Consider the following 9,925-nt stretch of genomic DNA (forward strand, 5'->3'; position numbering starts at 1 on the left):
CTCTTTGAATGGTTGAATGGCTTTTTCCTGGTGCTCAAGTAGACGAGATCATTCATCAGACACTTCTTCATCACTTTCTTCTTCGTCCTCAAATGCAGGGAATTCAATGTTTGGAGAAGGAGTAGGATCATTGTATTCAATGGTTTTAGAAACCAACCTGGATAATGATTTGATATTTTGATTTTAGAGAAGTGAATTGTGACCAAATATTATTCAGATGGACAATTATTATTTATTTATTCATGTTTTATATGATTACCATTTTCAGAAAAGCAAAAAGTAAAAATAAAACATCATATATGTGGATGAATATAATTGCATTTTATTGATGTAAGACGCCAATTTTGACCTTAAGATCCCTCATGCAATTTCATCATATGCATTAGCTTTGGGATCATACCTTGGCATCCTCCTTACCCCTTGTTCATTGGGTTTGTTTTGGGAGAGATCACCAAGCACTATGTGATTGTATCATACTTGTATATTATCATTTTACTAACCAAAATACCAAAAATATGTCTTTGCATTTGCCTAACTCTTTTGTAGGTAGGGCATGATCATCATTGATTTATCAAGTTCATATCTAGGGTTTAAGACCCTCATAACTAAGAGCACAACCAAATATTGATTCACAATGTCTCAAATCATCATATATGAGTCCCAATGATCTCTACATGTTATATTGATCAAGCATTCTTCATGAGTTTGGAGGTGATTTTCCTTGGAAACCCTAGTTTGACTAGGTATCTTATGTAACTTCTCCAACAAGATATCTCACCAATTTATCAAACTTCTCAAAGGAAATTTCAAAATTCATTATCTTATGCATATATGATCTACCATGAGCCAAGAAATTCAAGAGAATTGGAAGTTAGCAAGTTGGTTGATGGTGGTTGGCCAGATGAATTCATCTGATCAAAACTGGGTCTCCCTATACCCTATCTCCTACACTTTTCACCATATTAAAATGATTCCAAGAGAAACGTTACTCTAAATGGCATTCCGAACAACTTTCATGTGAGACCGAGATCTATTTTTGCTTGGAAAATCATTTTCTATGTTGAGACATTATAGGTCATTTTTCCTAAACCCTAATTTGAAAGTCAACTTCCCAAGGCCATAACTTGCTCAGTGTTTATGAGATGAAAGATTTCCAAGTTTCACAATCAAATTCAAGATGTCTACTTAAACTTTGATGTTTGGAGTGAGAGCTAAATCAACTTTTATGAGCATGTGATATGAGGATACATTATAGGTCATTTTTGCCCTATACCATTGAACAAGTGATTTTCCTCAACTTCAAAAATGCATAACTCTATCATTCTAAATCCAAATGACATGAAATTGGTGACCATTTTTAAGGTTTTTGAAATAGATACAACTTTGATGAATACACTGTTCTCATCTGGAGCTCGCATGAAAATTTAAGCAAGGTGGAATATTGAGATATATGACTTAACACTTAGAAAAATTTTCAACATGTTGGAATTTCCAAACTTCCACCTCAAAATTCACCTTGATCCAAGTTCCAAATGAAAAAGTGTCCAACATCAAAGTTGTTCCCCTTGATCTAATCTTTCCAAATAGTCCTATTTCATGCATTTTGGATGTGGTTTGCTAGGGTTGCACATGGTCTTAACAGGACTGCATCAAGTGGAAAAATCAAATGTCCAAAACTCTGGGAACTTTTTAGAACATGATATAGAGGTTTTATCCATAGTTCACTCCTTTGGGATGGTTCTTACCCAGACTCCATGCTCGTGACTCACAACAAACCCTTGATTCTTGGATGATCCAATCAAGTCTTGTTAATATCAATGGAACTTGGGTGATTGATCTTGACAATGACTTGATTCATCCCTTGACCTTTGTTTGCTTGCCTTGTGTTTGATCCCTTATTTGTGATTGTTGCATTCGTGCATTCATGCGCATCATAACATTCATCATACAAAAATTTCAAGGAACTGAGGTATTATTTGCAACTATTTTCAGACCATGGATTATGGACGAAGGAACACTAAGAAGTACAGTTTCAGATGTCCCGACTTGAAAGAGTTAAGGAAGCTAGCATCTTTTGTTTTAGATCCCTTGGACTTCAAACAACGTCATGGGAAGCTTCTGTCTATCTTGTCTGCTGATGTGGTTGAAGGACTCTTGAGTGTGTTAGTACAGTTCTATGATCCTCTCTACCGTTGCTTCACTTTTCCCAATTATCAGCTTGTGCCTACGTTAGAGGAGTATGCCCATCTCTTGGGGACACCTTTTCTAGCAAAGTTCCTTTTAATGGGTTGGAAGAGATTCCTAGATCTCATCTTATTACTAAAGCTCTTCACTTGAAGAAGTCTGAGATAGAGGCTCATTGGGTGAAGAAAGGAGGATTGTTTGGGTTGCCATCTGATTTTCTCATCAAAGAAGCTATTGATTTTGCTAAAGCTGGTAGTGTGGAAGCTTTTGAATCTATCTTTGTGTTGCTCATTTATGGATTAGCTTTGTTCCCTAACATTGACGGTTTTGTTGATGTCAACACCATTAGACTTTTCTTGATTAGGAATCTTGTGCCTACATTGTTGGGTGATATGTATTTCTCTTTGCATCTAAGTAACTCTAAAGGTGGTGGAACTATTGTCTGCTACATTCCTCTTCTGTACAAGTGGTTTATTTCGCACTTGCCTCAGACACCTGTCTTTATGGAGAACAAACAATGTCTAAGATGGTCTCAGAGACTTATGTCTCTCACTAATGATGATATAGTTTGGTGTGATCCTTCTTTGAGCAGTTTGGAGATTATTGATAGTTGTGGTGAATTCTCTAATGTGCCTCTCATTGGTACACAAGGAGGAATTAACTACAACCCTGTTTTGGCTCGGCGTCAACTTGGGTTCCCCTTGAGACACAAACCTAATAACACTTTGTTATAAGGTCTTTTCTATCAAAAGGGTAAAGATCCCCAACATTTGAAGCATAAGATGGTGCATGCTTGGTATAATGTGCATAGGAAGGGAAGATCCGAGCTTGGTCTACATAATTGTGTAGCTTTGGAAGCTTATACTACTTGGGTGAAGAAGAGAGCTCTAAAGTTGAAGATGCCTTATCTTTGTTAAAGACCTATGTCTATGGTTATGGCTGAGCCATTAACTCTCCCTAACCAAGATGTAGAGGAGTTGGAAGACACACTCGCCAAGATGAAGCAAGAGAAGGATATGTGGGAAGAGCGTTTCCGTGCTTTGAGCAAGAAGCATGAAGAGTTGCAATTGGAGTCTAAGGACAAAGATGCACTTATTGAGCTACTTGAAGACCGAGGGACAAAGAGACAGAGAGAGTCGGAGGTTTCATCTTTTAGCATGCCTCAGCCTACCGTTGCTTAGAAGAAGATTGTTAATCAGCTTGTCCTCGAGAAGACTCAAATGAAGGCTTCTTTTGAGATCGAGATTCGACGCATTCGAAGGAAGTACGCGCCTACAGCCAGGTCTTCTGACATTGTTGTTAGGATCCTTAGGTCCGAAGGTCTTGTCAAACCCAAAAATATAATTAATGAATTCTTTTCTCATCCCCCCATTCTATTTGTTTGTAAACATCACTTTATACAAAATACATATGCACACAAGAAAGGGCTCCCTAGGAATACCTAGGACACTTTGGGTGCTAACACCTTCCCTATGTGTAACCAACCCCCTTACCCGTAATCTCTGGCATTTTATTAGTTTTGATTTGAAAACTTCTTATTTTTGGGTTTTGTTCGTACTTTTCCCTTTTCCGTTGGAAACAATAAAAGCGCGGTGGCGACTCTTGTTATTTGCTGTCTAGCTTATCCATAGCTTGATGATCATGAATTTACCGCTAAAATTGATGATAAAAATTGAAAAATTCCCAACAATGATCACTTCTCCCTTAGGCATAGGAGAAGGATTCTTCTCAAATTAATGAAAAGACAAATTACTTAGAGCGATGGACAATAACAGGAACATCAACAGTAACCCAATTGTTGCAAGTCTTTCCATGAGTCACAAAATTGGCGCAGTCTTCATCTTCATCACCCCTCGATCACAACAGTTGAGTGTTGTTCATTACAATGGATGAACCCTCCGCTATCGAAACTCGGTTGCACATCTTCAGCCTTGACTTTAAATGGCCCTCGCTGGAATCCCAATTCGGCCTTGCTCTTGTTCTCGGCGACCTCTACCATACGGCCTCACTGATCTGAACTGCCATCTTTGAAAGAGGACATGGGTGCCCTAGTTTTCTTCACTTCAGTAATAGATAAACCTTGGAACGAAGTTCCAACCTCCTCCTCAGCTTCCACATATGAAAAAGATGAAAGATAGCTTACCAACAATGCTTTCTCTCCACCCACAATGACAAGCTTGCCATTCTTCATACATTTCAGTTTCTGATGCAGGGTAGATGTCACAGCTCTAGCCTCATGGATCCATGGCCTTCCCAACAAGAAACTATAGGCCGGGTGGATATCCATTACTTGAAAAGTAATTTGAAAATCACTCAGACCTATCTTCACTGGAAGGTCCACTTCTCATATGACGGTCTTGCGAGAACCATCAAATGCCTTGACAATCACGCCGATATACCTCATCGGGGTGCCTTGATAGGATAATCTGGACAGAGTTGATTTGGGGAGTACATTCAAAGAAGAACCGGTATCAACCAAGTCATTTGACAATGCATCTTCCTTACAGTTCATCGATATATGTAGTGCCAGATTGTGATTTTTACCTTCCTCTATAAGTTCTTCATCACAAAAGCTCAAGTTTTTGCAGGAAGTGATGTTAGCCACAATGTGGTCAAATTGATCCACAATTACATCATGCTTGACATAAGCTTGCTCCAACACTCTTTGTAGTGCTTCTCTGTGCGCTTCAGAATTCATGAGCAGAGACAATACTAAAATTTTCGAAGGAGTTTGGAGCAGATGCTCCACCACATTAAATTCGCTTTTCTTAATCAATCTTAACCCTTCATCGTCATCATTAGGCTTCAATTTGCTGGATTCATCAGACTGACACATCGGAACACTAACTGGATTCACTGCAGGTGCATCAACCTTCTTACCAACACACACATTTTCTATCACCTCTTTCGGAAAGACATGTCCAAAAACATGACCGCTACGGGTCACCTTCGTAATATTGGCAATGTTCACAATAGAATTGGTCATAGGCAACGGAACCTCTTGACCGTTCTCCTCCATGGCAGCATTATATTGGTATGGAATAGCTCTATCGGATGTATACGGGACGGGGCACGCTAATCGTATCACTAACGGCGATACCAATCTGCTGACGTTGTTACTGTTGCTGCTGTCAAACTGAATTACTACCCACTCAGGGGTCTTGAACACTAGAACAATTACATTGACATCATCTATATCCCTTGACTGTTGGATCTGGATTACATTCTCATCCATCAACTTGTGGATATCTCTCTTGACGACCCAACATCCACAGGGGTTTACACTGCAAATTGCACAACTATCATGGTCATGCTTGCAATCACTGATGGTACATAGGATCTTATGCATCTCTACCAAGGACAGGCGAATACGTCGCACATCGAACACTCGAAAATTTCCTGGACAACCATCTACCATATTAACAGAGGAATTACCATGAGCGGGAAATGGGTTAGCTTTCACGTTCGACGCACGGTCATCAAAGGACACCATCCCACTTTTCACTAGCTTTTGGACCTCATACTTAAATGGGTAACAGTTCTCAATATCCTGGTCGGGAGCTCCTTGATGAAAGACACGACGGAGTTCGGGTTTATACCACCATGGAAGTGGGACTGGAATTTGAGGCGGATTCCTTGGTTGGAGTAGGTTGTTGAGAACCAAAGACGGATAAAGTTCGGCGTATTTCATAGGAATAGGGTCGAAAGAGACCTTTTTTCTCTCAAAGTTCTGTTTTTGTTGATTGTTGTTGTTGTTGTTGGTTCTTTGTTGTGGCTGTGGTTGACGTTGTTGTTGAACTGGCATTGATTGACTATTAGAGAATACTGGAATAATTGATGAAACCTGGTGATGATGTTGACGTGGTTGCGGATTTCTTTTGACATGAGGCCTCCTCTGCCTTCCTACTGATACCGCATTGGTTTCCCCTTCCTTCTTTCTGGAGAAACTGCTTCCATACTTCTTGCTCGATGACACCTCTTCCTTGGACAGACGTCCCTCTCGGACTCCTTCTTCTAATCTCATCCCTGTAACACCCCAAAATTTGCCCTCCTCATTCATGCATTCATTTAGCATTTCATATTGCATTTCATCATGTCAATCAGAATTAGATCCGAAAAAAAAAAACGAAAAAAAAAAAAAAACAAAAAAAAACAAAAAAAAAAAAATGAAAAAAAAAACGAAAAAAAATAAAATAATAATAATAATAATTTTTTACAAAAAAAATAAATAAATAAAAATAATAATAAAAAAATAAATAAAATATAATAAAAAATTTTGGACTTGGGTCTCTCTCATTTGAGCCCACAAAACCATGAAATTCAGTCTATAAATATCAAGGCTTCACTTGAGAAAAAGGAATAGAAGCAAAATACTCTGAGGTTTCCTTGAAACAAAACCCTTGACAAAACCTGGAGAGAAACCTGACAGAGAACTCAGAGTAACCCCCAGGCAGCTCTGAAAAATTCAATCTGACTCACACACTTTCATTGCCTTGCAAACCCAGCCGTGCCATTTGATTTCAACCGGTCTCTCCCATCAGGTTTGCCTCATTCCCATGATTTTATGCTCTTAATTTGGATCATCTGAATGCATGAGGTATGATGGATGAATTTCATTATGTTTTTGCCCACGGGTTTAATTATGTATGAATGGGTGAAACCTATGCCTTGAATGTTTAATCACATGATTTCTGAAGTGTATGCCACAGGGTTTGAGGTTTCTGAAACCATACTGTTATCCATGAAAAAAATGATTATGGTGTTTCACTAACCCTTTTGTTGAGTTTTTGTGAGGGCTCACATGACTTTTGCAGGGATAACTTGCGTGGTTTCCCACTTTATTTGTGGGATACCCCCTGGAGGTTCATTCCGATTACCTGTATTGACCCACTTTCTTTGATGATGTTAGCTTGGAAGGATCTCAGGGTTTCCCATTCCTCTAATTGCTGTTACTTCGGATCTTCATCCGTGTGGTACTTTTACCTCTTTTCCGCATTTTATCGCTTCCTTAGCTGGAAGACCTCGACAGGAGGCATTTGTTTTCTTTTGTTTATTTACTTCTGAGCCCCTTGTTGGCACATTTACTTTATACATGTTTGTTTTGTATGTGTTCGTATCCCTGCAGGTAGCGCGGTTCCTTCATCAAGGACTGCCTTTTTTCCCTTGAGCATCCCAAACCCTAAAACCCAAAGCAACACGTTAACTCCTTCTACTACAGGCGAGTAAGTCTCCAAAGGTCGAGCATCCGGTAGATTGCGTAGTGACGTCGTTCGTCCAAAACCCAATCCATAACCCCATAGTTAGCCGAACTACGTTTTGCTCTGATTCTCATTCCAGATGAGATACGTAGGCATAAGACGTGATGTCTTAGCGAGCACACATCCCCCAACCCATAGGTAGCCGAGCTACGAAGACTCTGATTCTCATATTCAGATGAGATACGTATGCAGTGGATGCGACATCCGCGCGAGTCATTTTCATTTAACCCTTTTTTTTTGGCAAACAGCACAAGATAAACCCACACCCTTTAGACGAAAACTACAAAAGTGGATCCCGTAGAGTACTACGGATGCGTAGGGGTGCTAATACCTTCCCTTCGCATAACCGACTCCCGAACCCAAGATTTGGTTGCGAGACCCCGTCTTGTCCTTTCCTTTTTCAGGTTTACTTCGAGCGTTTCCTTTCCCTCCTTTGGGATGAATAACGCACGGTGGCGACTCTTCTGTCATTTTCTTTCGCCGGTTGTTTTTTCGTGCACTGTATTTTTCAGGTTGCGACAGCTGGCGACTCTGCTGGGGAGAAAAGAAGTTGACCTCTTGCTGGTCCATCTTCCCTAAGCGAGTCCCTCCTAGCTTTTGTAGGTTGTCTGTTTATTGGGTGTTCATGCTTTTGTACCTTTATTTACTTACTTGCTTGCATTCATCTGCTGTATCTGTTGAAGTTGTTGTTTGTTTGTTGGGATGGGATGTTCTACGAGAGATAAGCCCATTACCCAGGCTTGAGTGTACACACAGGTTTTAGAGTGGATGATCATGAGGCTTGCGTGGCATGTTGCTACGTTAAGTCGTTCGTGGAGAACCACACCCAGACGAGGTTTCTTTTGGATATATTATGTCCTACGGATGTTCCGTAACGACATGGTGTTCCTTTAGAAATCGTCGACTCTGGTGACCATTTCCCGAGAACTCAGTCGAGGCCTCTCCTCCGAGACGTGATTATGTTAGCTCTGGTGGGCGCATTCTCGCTGATCAATCCGAGGACCCCGAGACTGGGAACTTGCTTTAGGATGTCCTGTTGAGGGGAGTCAGTGGAGGTCTTTTATCCCGTAATAATGCCAAACCTTCAGTGGTAAACGTATTATTCGCGACTGAAGGGCTGAAGCTGACGAACTTCTGTTCTTAGAACCTACCAGTGAGGGGTGGGCTAAATTCAGGAAACCTTAACCTCCAACCAACCCGGTTTTCTGGAGCAGAGTTTTGGTCTTGTATTATATTCCTCAGTGAATTTCTCTCTAGGCAGTGCAACCTGACAGATGTTCAAGCGGATCCATCAATTCTGATTGACATGCCTTTGCATTGCATAACATCATCTGCATATTTGCATCCAACATCTCATGCTTATTCATTTGCAGGGTATTCCCTTTCAAAATGGGGGTGCCTTAACACTGAACAAGCAGTGCATCGCATACCATGCATATTAACCCTTGTCTGTTTTGCAGGTGTCACCGCAGTGTCTAATGTTTGTTCCCTGTATGTGGCAGTTATTGGTCCCAAGCGAGTCCACAGGTACCCGACAAAGGAAAATCGTCCATAGCTAGCGATGGACCAAGTACAGAAAGAGCTGGCTGATATGCGTGAAAGGATGGATCAGTTCATGACATTGATGACTGGTATGGCAGAAGGCCAAGCGAAGCTGAGGGAATTGGTTGAGCAACCGAGACCCGATCCGGAGGTGGAGATACCAAATGCTGAGGGAAACCCTGGTAACCCTGGGAACGCTGATAACCCTGTGAACACTGGTAACGCGGGTAACGCAAATGCTGATGGAAACCCGGGTAATGTTGGCAACACAGGGAATGTTGGAAATGGTATTGGCGGAAGGTACAATGTGAATCAAGGAATTCGGATTAATGGGCACCCCGTTAATGAAGATTGTCAGTATGATCAATTTTCTTTGCACGACGAGGCCCTCGAGACCACTCGCCGTATGGATGAGCTTGCTGAGAAGCTCAAATCTTTGGAGTCTCAAAATTCCTTAGGCTTTGATGTCACAAATCTTGGTCTGGTTCAGGGAGTAAGGATTCCTCACAAGTTCAAACCCCCTACTTTTGAGAAATACAACGGGGCTTCTTGCCCACGCACTCATCTCCAATCTTATCTGGGAAGGTTGGGAGCTCACACGGAAGATGAAAAGCTGTGGATGTACTATTTTGAAGACAGTCTAACTGGAGCTTCTCGTGAATGGTATTCTCATTTGTCTCGTACTACCATCAAGAGCTGGAAAGACTTGGCAGAGGCTTTTGTCAAGCAATATCAATACAACTTGGACATGGCTCCAAATCGGACCTTGTTGCAAGGTATGTCCCAGACTGCCAAGGAGACCTTTAGAGAATATGCTCAGCGTTGGAGACAGATTGCTGCGTCCGTCCAACCCCCTATGTCTGAAAGGGAGATGGCGGACATGTTCATGAACACTCTTCAAGGCAATTATATTGAGAGATTGGCTGTTTGCCCGTCAATCA

Source organism: Lathyrus oleraceus, chromosome 5 (genome assembly GCF_024323335.1).
Source record: "Lathyrus oleraceus cultivar Zhongwan6 chromosome 5, CAAS_Psat_ZW6_1.0, whole genome shotgun sequence".
NCBI classification, from domain to species: Eukaryota; Viridiplantae; Streptophyta; class Magnoliopsida; order Fabales; family Fabaceae; genus Lathyrus; species Lathyrus oleraceus.